The sequence below is a fragment of the Thunnus thynnus genome, chromosome 24, assembly GCF_963924715.1.
Source record: "Thunnus thynnus chromosome 24, fThuThy2.1, whole genome shotgun sequence".
In the NCBI taxonomy this organism is placed as follows: domain Eukaryota; kingdom Metazoa; phylum Chordata; class Actinopteri; order Scombriformes; family Scombridae; genus Thunnus; species Thunnus thynnus.
The window spans coordinates 2,490,701-2,501,482 of NC_089540.1; the positions used below are offsets into that span (position 1 = coordinate 2,490,701).

The 10,782-nt window shown below is 57.2% G+C and overlaps 32 non-coding genes across 32 annotated transcripts; all 32 read left to right on the top strand.

The window, feature by feature from the left end:
- The first annotated feature begins 103 nt into the window (after window positions 1–103).
- LOC137178358 (5S ribosomal RNA) lies at window positions 104–222 on the top strand. Its single transcript, XR_010926943.1, has one exon. It is a non-coding gene; the product is annotated as a 5S ribosomal RNA (ribosomal RNA).
- A 210-nt stretch (window positions 223–432) lies between these two features.
- On the top strand, window positions 433–551 carry LOC137177997 (5S ribosomal RNA). The gene has a single exon (XR_010926610.1). It is a non-coding gene; the product is annotated as a 5S ribosomal RNA (ribosomal RNA).
- A 210-nt stretch (window positions 552–761) lies between these two features.
- LOC137178369 (5S ribosomal RNA) lies at window positions 762–880 on the top strand. The gene has a single exon (XR_010926954.1). It is a non-coding gene; the product is annotated as a 5S ribosomal RNA (ribosomal RNA).
- Window positions 881–1,098: 218 nt separating this feature from the next.
- Window positions 1,099–1,217, top strand: LOC137178380 (5S ribosomal RNA). Its single transcript, XR_010926965.1, has one exon. It is a non-coding gene; the product is annotated as a 5S ribosomal RNA (ribosomal RNA).
- Window positions 1,218–1,435: 218 nt separating this feature from the next.
- LOC137178392 (5S ribosomal RNA) lies at window positions 1,436–1,554 on the top strand. The gene has a single exon (XR_010926977.1). It is a non-coding gene; the product is annotated as a 5S ribosomal RNA (ribosomal RNA).
- A 210-nt stretch (window positions 1,555–1,764) lies between these two features.
- On the top strand, window positions 1,765–1,883 carry LOC137178403 (5S ribosomal RNA). Its single transcript, XR_010926988.1, has one exon. It is a non-coding gene; the product is annotated as a 5S ribosomal RNA (ribosomal RNA).
- Window positions 1,884–2,101: 218 nt separating this feature from the next.
- LOC137178415 (5S ribosomal RNA) lies at window positions 2,102–2,220 on the top strand. The gene has a single exon (XR_010926999.1). It is a non-coding gene; the product is annotated as a 5S ribosomal RNA (ribosomal RNA).
- Window positions 2,221–2,438: 218 nt separating this feature from the next.
- On the top strand, window positions 2,439–2,557 carry LOC137178427 (5S ribosomal RNA). The gene has a single exon (XR_010927010.1). It is a non-coding gene; the product is annotated as a 5S ribosomal RNA (ribosomal RNA).
- A 218-nt stretch (window positions 2,558–2,775) lies between these two features.
- LOC137178440 (5S ribosomal RNA) lies at window positions 2,776–2,894 on the top strand. Its single transcript, XR_010927022.1, has one exon. It is a non-coding gene; the product is annotated as a 5S ribosomal RNA (ribosomal RNA).
- A 210-nt stretch (window positions 2,895–3,104) lies between these two features.
- LOC137178451 (5S ribosomal RNA) lies at window positions 3,105–3,223 on the top strand. Its single transcript, XR_010927033.1, has one exon. It is a non-coding gene; the product is annotated as a 5S ribosomal RNA (ribosomal RNA).
- Window positions 3,224–3,441: 218 nt separating this feature from the next.
- Window positions 3,442–3,560, top strand: LOC137178463 (5S ribosomal RNA). The gene has a single exon (XR_010927044.1). It is a non-coding gene; the product is annotated as a 5S ribosomal RNA (ribosomal RNA).
- Window positions 3,561–3,770: 210 nt separating this feature from the next.
- LOC137178475 (5S ribosomal RNA) lies at window positions 3,771–3,889 on the top strand. The gene has a single exon (XR_010927055.1). It is a non-coding gene; the product is annotated as a 5S ribosomal RNA (ribosomal RNA).
- Window positions 3,890–4,107: 218 nt separating this feature from the next.
- Window positions 4,108–4,226, top strand: LOC137178487 (5S ribosomal RNA). Its single transcript, XR_010927066.1, has one exon. It is a non-coding gene; the product is annotated as a 5S ribosomal RNA (ribosomal RNA).
- Window positions 4,227–4,444: 218 nt separating this feature from the next.
- LOC137178498 (5S ribosomal RNA) lies at window positions 4,445–4,563 on the top strand. Its single transcript, XR_010927077.1, has one exon. It is a non-coding gene; the product is annotated as a 5S ribosomal RNA (ribosomal RNA).
- Window positions 4,564–4,781: 218 nt separating this feature from the next.
- On the top strand, window positions 4,782–4,900 carry LOC137177999 (5S ribosomal RNA). The gene has a single exon (XR_010926611.1). It is a non-coding gene; the product is annotated as a 5S ribosomal RNA (ribosomal RNA).
- Window positions 4,901–5,118: 218 nt separating this feature from the next.
- LOC137178510 (5S ribosomal RNA) lies at window positions 5,119–5,237 on the top strand. The gene has a single exon (XR_010927088.1). It is a non-coding gene; the product is annotated as a 5S ribosomal RNA (ribosomal RNA).
- A 210-nt stretch (window positions 5,238–5,447) lies between these two features.
- LOC137178000 (5S ribosomal RNA) lies at window positions 5,448–5,566 on the top strand. The gene has a single exon (XR_010926612.1). It is a non-coding gene; the product is annotated as a 5S ribosomal RNA (ribosomal RNA).
- Window positions 5,567–5,776: 210 nt separating this feature from the next.
- LOC137178522 (5S ribosomal RNA) lies at window positions 5,777–5,895 on the top strand. The gene has a single exon (XR_010927099.1). It is a non-coding gene; the product is annotated as a 5S ribosomal RNA (ribosomal RNA).
- A 218-nt stretch (window positions 5,896–6,113) lies between these two features.
- On the top strand, window positions 6,114–6,232 carry LOC137178534 (5S ribosomal RNA). Its single transcript, XR_010927110.1, has one exon. It is a non-coding gene; the product is annotated as a 5S ribosomal RNA (ribosomal RNA).
- A 218-nt stretch (window positions 6,233–6,450) lies between these two features.
- On the top strand, window positions 6,451–6,569 carry LOC137178547 (5S ribosomal RNA). The gene has a single exon (XR_010927122.1). It is a non-coding gene; the product is annotated as a 5S ribosomal RNA (ribosomal RNA).
- A 210-nt stretch (window positions 6,570–6,779) lies between these two features.
- LOC137178559 (5S ribosomal RNA) lies at window positions 6,780–6,898 on the top strand. The gene has a single exon (XR_010927136.1). It is a non-coding gene; the product is annotated as a 5S ribosomal RNA (ribosomal RNA).
- A 218-nt stretch (window positions 6,899–7,116) lies between these two features.
- Window positions 7,117–7,235, top strand: LOC137178571 (5S ribosomal RNA). The gene has a single exon (XR_010927147.1). It is a non-coding gene; the product is annotated as a 5S ribosomal RNA (ribosomal RNA).
- Window positions 7,236–7,453: 218 nt separating this feature from the next.
- LOC137178583 (5S ribosomal RNA) lies at window positions 7,454–7,572 on the top strand. Its single transcript, XR_010927158.1, has one exon. It is a non-coding gene; the product is annotated as a 5S ribosomal RNA (ribosomal RNA).
- Window positions 7,573–7,790: 218 nt separating this feature from the next.
- LOC137178595 (5S ribosomal RNA) lies at window positions 7,791–7,909 on the top strand. Its single transcript, XR_010927169.1, has one exon. It is a non-coding gene; the product is annotated as a 5S ribosomal RNA (ribosomal RNA).
- Window positions 7,910–8,119: 210 nt separating this feature from the next.
- On the top strand, window positions 8,120–8,238 carry LOC137178606 (5S ribosomal RNA). Its single transcript, XR_010927180.1, has one exon. It is a non-coding gene; the product is annotated as a 5S ribosomal RNA (ribosomal RNA).
- A 218-nt stretch (window positions 8,239–8,456) lies between these two features.
- Window positions 8,457–8,575, top strand: LOC137177516 (5S ribosomal RNA). The gene has a single exon (XR_010926144.1). It is a non-coding gene; the product is annotated as a 5S ribosomal RNA (ribosomal RNA).
- A 218-nt stretch (window positions 8,576–8,793) lies between these two features.
- LOC137177527 (5S ribosomal RNA) lies at window positions 8,794–8,912 on the top strand. The gene has a single exon (XR_010926155.1). It is a non-coding gene; the product is annotated as a 5S ribosomal RNA (ribosomal RNA).
- Window positions 8,913–9,122: 210 nt separating this feature from the next.
- On the top strand, window positions 9,123–9,241 carry LOC137177539 (5S ribosomal RNA). Its single transcript, XR_010926166.1, has one exon. It is a non-coding gene; the product is annotated as a 5S ribosomal RNA (ribosomal RNA).
- Window positions 9,242–9,459: 218 nt separating this feature from the next.
- LOC137177551 (5S ribosomal RNA) lies at window positions 9,460–9,578 on the top strand. Its single transcript, XR_010926177.1, has one exon. It is a non-coding gene; the product is annotated as a 5S ribosomal RNA (ribosomal RNA).
- A 218-nt stretch (window positions 9,579–9,796) lies between these two features.
- On the top strand, window positions 9,797–9,915 carry LOC137177562 (5S ribosomal RNA). The gene has a single exon (XR_010926189.1). It is a non-coding gene; the product is annotated as a 5S ribosomal RNA (ribosomal RNA).
- Window positions 9,916–10,133: 218 nt separating this feature from the next.
- On the top strand, window positions 10,134–10,252 carry LOC137177574 (5S ribosomal RNA). Its single transcript, XR_010926203.1, has one exon. It is a non-coding gene; the product is annotated as a 5S ribosomal RNA (ribosomal RNA).
- A 218-nt stretch (window positions 10,253–10,470) lies between these two features.
- Window positions 10,471–10,589, top strand: LOC137177585 (5S ribosomal RNA). Its single transcript, XR_010926216.1, has one exon. It is a non-coding gene; the product is annotated as a 5S ribosomal RNA (ribosomal RNA).
- The last annotated feature ends 193 nt before the right edge of the window (window positions 10,590–10,782 follow it).

The window sequence follows — 10,782 nt, forward strand, 5'->3', positions numbered from 1 at the left end:
GGAGGAACGGATCGGAACGCTCTCAGCGCAGCTGCCGCCTGGGCGTTGAAGGCGCGTCTGACGAGCGACATCCCTAAAAGGCCCATGCGTGGTACCTTGGGCAGCTTACGGCCATACCACCCTGAACACGCCCGATCTCGTCTGATCTCGGAAGCTAAGCAGGGTCGGGCCTGGTTAGTACTTGGATGGGAGACCGCCTGGGAATACCAGGTGCTGTAAGCTTTTTCACTTTTCTCCACAAGCTCCTGCCGTGTTTAACGTAGGGATCCTCTCTGGTTTTCCTCCGTGTCTTTGCAGAACTGTGCGCGGGAGTCCCACTCTCTGGTATTTCTCCGACGGATCGGAACGCTCTCAGCGCAGCTGCCGCCTGGGCGTTGAAGGCGCGTCTGACGAGCGACATCCCTAAAAGGCCCATGCGTGGTACCTTGGACAGCTTACGGCCATACCACCCTGAACACGCCCGATCTCGTCTGATCTCGGAAGCTAAGAAGGGTCGGGCCTGGTTAGTACTTGGATGGGAGACCGCCTGGGAATACCAGGTGCTGTAAGCTTTTTCACTTTTCTCCACAAGCTCCTGCCGTGTTTAACGTAGGGATCCTCTCTGGTTTTCCTCCGTGTCTTTGCAGAACTGTGCGCGGGAGTCCCACTCTCTGGTATTTCTCCGACGGATCGGAACGCTCTCAGCGCAGCTGCCGCCTGGGCGTTGAAGGCGCGTCTGACGAGCGACATCCCTAAAAGGCCCATGCGTGGTACCTTGGACAGCTTACGGCCATACCACCCTGAACACGCCCGATCTCGTCTGATCTCGGAAGCTAAGCAGGGTCGGGCCTGGTTAGTACTTGGATGGGAGACCGCCTGGGAATACCAGGTGCTGTAAGCTTTTTCACTTTTCTCCACAAGCTCCTGCCGTGTTTAACGTAGGGATCCTCTCTGGTTTTCCTCCGTGTCTTTGCAGAACTGTGCGCGGGAGTCCCACTCTCTGGTATTTCTCCGACGGAGGAACGGATCGGAACGCTCTCAGCGCAGCTGCCGCCTGGGCGTTGAAGGCGCGTCTGACGAGCGACATCCCTAAAAGGCCCATGCGTGGTACCTTGGACAGCTTACGGCCATACCACCCTGAACACGCCCGATCTCGTCTGATCTCGGAAGCTAAGCAGGGTCGGGCCTGGTTAGTACTTGGATGGGAGACCGCCTGGGAATACCAGGTGCTGTAAGCTTTTTCACTTTTCTCCACAAGCTCCTGCCGTGTATAACGTAGGGATCCTCTCTGGTTTTCCTCCGTGTCTTTGCAGAACTGTGCGCGGGAGTCCCACTCTCTGGTATTTCTCCGACGGAGGAACGGATCGGAACGCTCTCAGCGCAGCTGCCGCCTGGGCGTTGAAGGCGCGTCTGACGAGCGACATCCCTAAAAGGCCCATGCGTGGTACCTTGGACAGCTTACGGCCATACCACCCTGAACACGCCCGATCTCGTCTGATCTCGGAAGCTAAGCAGGGTCGGGCCTGGTTAGTACTTGGATGGGAGACCGCCTGGGAATACCAGGTGCTGTAAGCTTTTTCACTTTTCTCCACAAGCTCCTGCCGTGTTTAACGTAGGGATCCTCTCTGGTTTTCCTCCGTGTCTTTGCAGAACTGTGCGCGGGAGTCCCACTCTCTGGTATTTCTCCGACGGATCGGAACGCTCTCAGCGCAGCTGCCGCCTGGGCGTTGAAGGCGCGTCTGACGAGCGACATCCCTAAAAGGCCCATGCGTGGTACCTTGGACAGCTTACGGCCATACCACCCTGAACACGCCCGATCTCGTCTGATCTCGGAAGCTAAGCAGGGTCGGGCCTGGTTAGTACTTGGATGGGAGACCGCCTGGGAATACCAGGTGCTGTAAGCTTTTTCACTTTTCTCCACAAGCTCCTGCCGTGTTTAACGTAGGGATCCTCTCTGGTTTTCCTCCGTGTCTTTGCAGAACTGTGCGCGGGAGTCCCACTCTCTGGTATTTCTCCGACGGAGGAACGGATCGGAACGCTCTCAGCACAGCTGCCGCCTGGGCGTTGAAGGCGCGTCTGACGAGCGACATCCCTAAAAGGCCCATGCGTGGTACCTTGGACAGCTTACGGCCATACCACCCTGAACACGCCCGATCTCGTCTGATCTCGGAAGCTAAGCAGGGTCGGGCCTGGTTAGTACTTGGATGGGAGACCGCCTGGGAATACCAGGTGCTGTAAGCTTTTTCACTTTTCTCCACAAGCTCCTGCCGTGTTTAACGTAGGGATCCTCTCTGGTTTTCCTCCGTGTCTTTGCAGAACTGTGCGCGGGAGTCCCACTCTCTGGTATTTCTCCGACGGAGGAACGGATCGGAACGCTCTCAGCGCAGCTGCCGCCTGGGCGTTGAAGGCGCGTCTGACGAGCGACATCCCTAAAAGGCCCATGCGTGGTACCTTGGACAGCTTACGGCCATACCACCCTGAACACGCCCGATCTCGTCTGATCTCGGAAGCTAAGCAGGGTCGGGCCTGGTTAGTACTTGGATGGGAGACCGCCTGGGAATACCAGGTGCTGTAAGCTTTTTCACTTTTCTCCACAAGCTCCTGCCGTGTTTAACGTAGGGATCCTCTCTGGTTTTCCTCCGTGTCTTTGCAGAACTGTGCGCGGGAGTCCCACTCTCTGGTATTTCTCCGACGGAGGAACGGATCGGAACGCTCTCAGCGCAGCTGCCGCCTGGGCGTTGAAGGCGCGTCTGACGAGCGACATCCCTAAAAGGCCCATGCGTGGTACCTTGTACAGCTTACGGCCATACCACCCTGAACACGCCCGATCTCGTCTGATCTCGGAAGCTAAGCAGGGTCGGGCCTGGTTAGTACTTGGATGGGAGACCGCCTGGGAATACCAGGTGCTGTAAGCTTTTTCACTTTTCTCCACAAGCTCCTGCCGTGTTTAACGTAGGGATCCTCTCTGGTTTTCCTCCGTGTCTTTGCAGAACTGTGCGTGGGAGTCCCACTCTCTGGTATTTCTCCGACGGATCGGAACGCTCTCAGCGCAGCTGCCGCCTGGGCGTTGAAGGCGCGTCTGACGAGCGACATCCCTAAAAGGCCCATGCGTGGTACCTTGGACAGCTTACGGCCATACCACCCTGAACACGCCCGATCTCGTCTGATCTCGGAAGCTAAGCAGGGTCGGGCCTGGTTAGTACTTGGATGGGAGACCGCCTGGGAATACCAGGTGCTGTAAGCTTTTTCACTTTTCTCCACAAGCTCCTGCCGTGTTTAACGTAGGGATCCTCTCTGGTTTTCCTCCGTGTCTTTGCAGAACTGTGCGCGGGAGTCCCACTCTCTGGTATTTCTCCGACGGAGGAACGGATCGGAACGCTCTCAGCGCAGCTGCCGCCTGGGCGTTGAAGGCGCGTCTGACGAGCGACATCCCTAAAAGGCCCATGCGTGGTACCTTGGACAGCTTACGGCCATACCACCCTGAACACGCCCGATCTCGTCTGATCTCGGAAGCTAAGCAGGGTCGGGCCTGGTTAGTACTTGGATGGGAGACCGCCTGGGAATACCAGGTGCTGTAAGCTTTTTCACTTTTCTCCACAAGCTCCTGCCGTGTTTAACGTAGGGATCCTCTCTGGTTTTCCTCCGTGTCTTTGCAGAACTGTGCGCGGGAGTCCCACTCTCTGGTATTTCTCCGACGGATCGGAACGCTCTCAGCGCAGCTGCCGCCTGGGCGTTGAAGGCGCGTCTGACGAGCGACATCCCTAAAAGGCCCATGCGTGGTACCTTGGACAGCTTACGGCCATACCACCCTGAACACGCCCGATCTCGTCTGATCTCGGAAGCTAAGCAGGGTCGGGCCTGGTTAGTACTTGGATGGGAGACCGCCTGGGAATACCAGGTGCTGTAAGCTTTTTCACTTTTCTCCACAAGCTCCTGCCGTGTTTAACGTAGGGATCCTCTCTGGTTTTCCTCCGTGTCTTTGCAGAACTGTGCGCGGGAGTCCCACTCTCTGGTATTTCTCCGACGGAGGAACGGATCGGAACGCTCTCAGCGCAGCTGCCGCCTGGGCGTTGAAGGCGCGTCTGACGAGCGACATCCCTAAAAGGCCCATGCGTGGTACCTTGGACAGCTTACGGCCATACCACCCTGAACACGCCCGATCTCGTCTGATCTCGGAAGCTAAGCAGGGTCGGGCCTGGTTAGTACTTGGATGGGAGACCGCCTGGGAATACCAGGTGCTGTAAGCTTTTTCACTTTTCTCCACAAGCTCCTGCCGTGTTTAACGTAGGGATCCTCTCTGGTTTTCCTCCGTGTCTTTGCAGAACTGTGCGCGGGAGTCCCACTCTCTGGTATTTCTCCGACGGAGGAACGGATCGGAACGCTCTCAGCGCAGCTGCCGCCTGGGCGTTGAAGGCGCGTCTGACGAGCGACATCCCTAAAAGGCCCATGCGTGGTACCTTGGACAGCTTACGGCCATACCACCCTGAACACGCCCGATCTCGTCTGATCTCGGAAGCTAAGCAGGGTCGGGCCTGGTTAGTACTTGGATGGGAGACCGCCTGGGAATACCAGGTGCTGTAAGCTTTTTCACTTTTCTCCACAAGCTCCTGCCGTGTTTAACGTAGGGATCCTCTCTGGTTTTCCTCCGTGTCTTTGCAGAACTGTGCGCAGGAGTCCCACTCTCTGGTATTTCTCCGACGGAGGAACGGATCGGAACGCTCTCAGCGCAGCTGCCGCCTGGGCGTTGAAGGCGCGTCTGACGAGCGACATCCCTAAAAGGCCCATGCGTGGTACCTTGGACAGCTTACGGCCATACCACCCTGAACACGCCCGATCTCGTCTGATCTCGGAAGCTAAGAAGGGTCGGGCCTGGTTAGTACTTGGATGGGAGACCGCCTGGGAATACCAGGTGCTGTAAGCTTTTTCACTTTTCTCCACAAGCTCCTGCCGTGTTTAACGTAGGGATCCTCTCTGGTTTTCCTCCGTGTCTTTGCAGAACTGTGCGCGGGAGTCCCACTCTCTGGTATTTCTCCGACGGAGGAACGGATCGGAACGCTCTCAGCGCAGCTGCCGCCTGGGCGTTGAAGGCGCGTCTGACGAGCGACATCCCTAAAAGGCCCATGCGTGGTACCTTGGGCAGCTTACGGCCATACCACCCTGAACACGCCCGATCTCGTCTGATCTCGGAAGCTAAGCAGGGTCGGGCCTGGTTAGTACTTGGATGGGAGACCGCCTGGGAATACCAGGTGCTGTAAGCTTTTTCACTTTTCTCCACAAGCTCCTGCCGTGTTTAACGTAGGGATCCTCTCTGGTTTTCCTCCGTGTCTTTGCAGAACTGTGCGCGGGAGTCCCACTCTCTGGTATTTCTCCGACGGATCGGAACGCTCTCAGCGCAGCTGCCGCCTGGGCGTTGAAGGCGCGTCTGACGAGCGACATCCCTAAAAGGCCCATGCGTGGTACCTTGGACAGCTTACGGCCATACCACCCTGAACACGCCCGATCTCGTCTGATCTCGGAAGCTAAGAAGGGTCGGGCCTGGTTAGTACTTGGATGGGAGACCGCCTGGGAATACCAGGTGCTGTAAGCTTTTTCACTTTTCTCCACAAGCTCCTGCCGTGTTTAACGTAGGGATCCTCTCTGGTTTTCCTCCGTGTCTTTGCAGAACTGTGCGCGGGAGTCCCACTCTCTGGTATTTCTCCGACGGATCGGAACGCTCTCAGCGCAGCTGCCGCCTGGGCGTTGAAGGCGCGTCTGACGAGCGACATCCCTAAAAGGCCCATGCGTGGTACCTTGGACAGCTTACGGCCATACCACCCTGAACACGCCCGATCTCGTCTGATCTCGGAAGCTAAGCAGGGTCGGGCCTGGTTAGTACTTGGATGGGAGACCGCCTGGGAATACCAGGTGCTGTAAGCTTTTTCACTTTTCTCCACAAGCTCCTGCCGTGTTTAACGTAGGGATCCTCTCTGGTTTTCCTCCGTGTCTTTGCAGAACTGTGCGCGGGAGTCCCACTCTCTGGTATTTCTCCGACGGAGGAACGGATCGGAACGCTCTCAGCGCAGCTGCCGCCTGGGCGTTGAAGGCGCGTCTGACGAGCGACATCCCTAAAAGGCCCATGCGTGGTACCTTGGACAGCTTACGGCCATACCACCCTGAACACGCCCGATCTCGTCTGATCTCGGAAGCTAAGCAGGGTCGGGCCTGGTTAGTACTTGGATGGGAGACCGCCTGGGAATACCAGGTGCTGTAAGCTTTTTCACTTTTCTCCACAAGCTCCTGCCGTGTATAACGTAGGGATCCTCTCTGGTTTTCCTCCGTGTCTTTGCAGAACTGTGCGCGGGAGTCCCACTCTCTGGTATTTCTCCGACGGAGGAACGGATCGGAACGCTCTCAGCGCAGCTGCCGCCTGGGCGTTGAAGGCGCGTCTGACGAGCGACATCCCTAAAAGGCCCATGCGTGGTACCTTGGACAGCTTACGGCCATACCACCCTGAACACGCCCGATCTCGTCTGATCTCGGAAGCTAAGCAGGGTCGGGCCTGGTTAGTACTTGGATGGGAGACCGCCTGGGAATACCAGGTGCTGTAAGCTTTTTCACTTTTCTCCACAAGCTCCTGCCGTGTTTAACGTAGGGATCCTCTCTGGTTTTCCTCCGTGTCTTTGCAGAACTGTGCGCGGGAGTCCCACTCTCTGGTATTTCTCCGACGGATCGGAACGCTCTCAGCGCAGCTGCCGCCTGGGCGTTGAAGGCGCGTCTGACGAGCGACATCCCTAAAAGGCCCATGCGTGGTACCTTGGACAGCTTACGGCCATACCACCCTGAACACGCCCGATCTCGTCTGATCTCGGAAGCTAAGCAGGGTCGGGCCTGGTTAGTACTTGGATGGGAGACCGCCTGGGAATACCAGGTGCTGTAAGCTTTTTCACTTTTCTCCACAAGCTCCTGCCGTGTTTAACGTAGGGATCCTCTCTGGTTTTCCTCCGTGTCTTTGCAGAACTGTGCGCGGGAGTCCCACTCTCTGGTATTTCTCCGACGGAGGAACGGATCGGAACGCTCTCAGCACAGCTGCCGCCTGGGCGTTGAAGGCGCGTCTGACGAGCGACATCCCTAAAAGGCCCATGCGTGGTACCTTGGACAGCTTACGGCCATACCACCCTGAACACGCCCGATCTCGTCTGATCTCGGAAGCTAAGCAGGGTCGGGCCTGGTTAGTACTTGGATGGGAGACCGCCTGGGAATACCAGGTGCTGTAAGCTTTTTCACTTTTCTCCACAAGCTCCTGCCGTGTTTAACGTAGGGATCCTCTCTGGTTTTCCTCCGTGTCTTTGCAGAACTGTGCGCGGGAGTCCCACTCTCTGGTATTTCTCCGACGGAGGAACGGATCGGAACGCTCTCAGCGCAGCTGCCGCCTGGGCGTTGAAGGCGCGTCTGACGAGCGACATCCCTAAAAGGCCCATGCGTGGTACCTTGGACAGCTTACGGCCATACCACCCTGAACACGCCCGATCTCGTCTGATCTCGGAAGCTAAGCAGGGTCGGGCCTGGTTAGTACTTGGATGGGAGACCGCCTGGGAATACCAGGTGCTGTAAGCTTTTTCACTTTTCTCCACAAGCTCCTGCCGTGTTTAACGTAGGGATCCTCTCTGGTTTTCCTCCGTGTCTTTGCAGAACTGTGCGCGGGAGTCCCACTCTCTGGTATTTCTCCGACGGAGGAACGGATCGGAACGCTCTCAGCGCAGCTGCCGCCTGGGCGTTGAAGGCGCGTCTGACGAGCGACATCCCTAAAAGGCCCATGCGTGGTACCTTGTACAGCTTACGGCCATACCACCCTGAACACGCCCGATCTCGTCTGATCTCGGAAGCTAAGCAGGGTCGGGCCTGGTTAGTACTTGGATGGGAGACCGCCTGGGAATACCAGGTGCTGTAAGCTTTTTCACTTTTCTCCACAAGCTCCTGCCGTGTTTAACGTAGGGATCCTCTCTGGTTTTCCTCCGTGTCTTTGCAGAACTGTGCGCGGGAGTCCCACTCTCTGGTATTTCTCCGACGGATCGGAACGCTCTCAGCGCAGCTGCCGCCTGGGCGTTGAAGGCGCGTCTGACGAGCGACATCCCTAAAAGGCCCATGCGTGGTACCTTGGACAGCTTACGGCCATACCACCCTGAACACGCCCGATCTCGTCTGATCTCGGAAGCTAAGCAGGGTCGGGCCTGGTTAGTACTTGGATGGGAGACCGCCTGGGAATACCAGGTGCTGTAAGCTTTTTCACTTTTCTCCACAAGCTCCTGCCGTGTTTAACGTAGGGATCCTCTCTGGTTTTCCTCCGTGTCTTTGCAGAACTGTGCGCGGGAGTCCCACTCTCTGGTATTTCTCCGACGGAGGAACGGATCGGAACGCTCTCAGCGCAGCTGCCGCCTGGGCGTTGAAGGCGCGTCTGACGAGCGACATCCCTAAAAGGCCCATGCGTGGTACCTTGGACAGCTTACGGCCATACCACCCTGAACACGCCCGATCTCGTCTGATCTCGGAAGCTAAGCAGGGTCGGGCCTGGTTAGTACTTGGATGGGAGACCGCCTGGGAATACCAGGTGCTGTAAGCTTTTTCACTTTTCTCCACAAGCTCCTGCCGTGTATAACGTAGGGATCCTCTCTGGTTTTCCTCCGTGTCTTTGCAGAACTGTGCGCGGGAGTCCCACTCTCTGGTATTTCTCCGACGGAGGAACGGATCGGAACGCTCTCAGCGCAGCTGCCGCCTGGGCGTTGAAGGCGCGTCTGACGAGCGACATCCCTAAAAGGCCCATGCGTGGTACCTTGGACAGCTTACGGCCATACCACCCTGAACACGCCCGATCTCGTCTGATCTCGGAAGCTAAGCAGGGTCGGGCCTGGTTAGTACTTGGATGGGAGACCGCCTGGGAATACCAGGTGCTGTAAGCTTTTTCACTTTTCTCCACAAGCTCCTGCCGTGTTTAACGTAGGGATCCTCTCTGGTTTTCCTCCGTGTCTTTGCAGAACTGTGCGCGGGAGTCCCACTCTCTGGTATTTCTCCGACGGATCGGAACGCTCTCAGCGCAGCTGCCGCCTGGGCGTTGAAGGCGCGTCTGACGAGCGACATCCCTAAAAGGCCCATGCGTGGTACCTTGGACAGCTTACGGCCATACCACCCTGAACACGCCCGATCTCGTCTGATCTCGGAAGCTAAGCAGGGTCGGGCCTGGTTAGTACTTGGATGGGAGACCGCCTGGGAATACCAGGTGCTGTAAGCTTTTTCACTTTTCTCCACAAGCTCCTGCCGTGTTTAACGTAGGGATCCTCTCTGGTTTTCCTCCGTGTCTTTGCAGAACTGTGCGCGGGAGTCCCACTCTCTGGTATTTCTCCGACGGAGGAACGGATCGGAACGCTCTCAGCGCAGCTGCCGCCTGGGCGTTGAAGGCGCGTCTGACGAGCGACATCCCTAAAAGGCCCATGCGTGGTACCTTGGACAGCTTACGGCCATACCACCCTGAACACGCCCGATCTCGTCTGATCTCGGAAGCTAAGCAGGGTCGGGCCTGGTTAGTACTTGGATGGGAGACCGCCTGGGAATACCAGGTGCTGTAAGCTTTTTCACTTTTCTCCACAAGCTCCTGCCGTGTTTAACGTAGGGATCCTCTCTGGTTTTCCTCCGTGTCTTTGCAGAACTGTGCGCGGGAGTCCCACTCTCTGGTATTTCTCCGACGGAGGAACGGATCGGAACGCTCTCAGCGCAGCTGCCGCCTGGGCGTTGAAGGCGCGTCTGACGAGCGACATCCCTAAAAGGCCCATGCGTGGTACCTTGGACAGCTTACGGCCATACCACCCTGAACACGCCCGATCTCGTCTGATCTCGGAAGCTAAGCAGGGTCGGGCCTGGTTAGTACTTGGATGGGAGACCGCCTGGGAATACCAGGTGCTGTAAGCTTTTTCACTTTTCTCCACAAGCTCCTGCCGTGTATAACGTAGGGATCCTCTCTGGTTTTCCTCCGTGTCTTTGCAGAACTGTGCGCGGGAGTCCCACTCTCTGGTATTTCTCCGACGGAGGAACGGATCGGAACGCTCTCAGCGCAGCTGCCGCCTGGGCGTTGAAGGCGCGTCTGACGAGCGACATCCCTAAAAGGCCCATGCGTGGTACCTTGGACAGCTTACGGCCATACCACCCTGAACACGCCCGATCTCGTCTGATCTCGGAAGCTAAGCAGGGTCGGGCCTGGTTAGTACTTGGATGGGAGACCGCCTGGGAATACCAGGTGCTGTAAGCTTTTTCACTTTTCTCCACAAGCTCCTGCCGTGTTTAACGTAGGGATCCTCTCTGGTTTTCCTCCGTGTCTTTGCAGAACTGTGCGCGGGATTCCCACTCTCTGGTATTTCTCCGACGGAGGAACGGATCGGAACGCTCTCAGCGCAGCTGCCGCCTGGGCGTTGAAGGCGCGTCTGACGAGCGACATCCCTAAAAGGCCCATGCGTGGTACCTTGGACAGCTTACGGCCATACCACCCTGAACACGCCCGATCTCGTCTGATCTCGGAAGCTAAGCAGGGTCGGGCCTGGTTAGTACTTGGATGGGAGACCGCCTGGGAATACCAGGTGCTGTAAGCTTTTTCACTTTTCTCCACAAGCTCCTGCCGTGTTTAACGTAGGGATCCTCTCTGGTTTTCCTCCGTGTCTTTGCAGAACTGTGCGCGGGAGTCCCACTCTCTGGTATTTCTCCGACGGAGGAACGGATCGGAACGCTCTCAGCGCAGCTGCCGCCTGGGCGTTGAAGGCGCGTCTGACGAGCGACATCCCTAAA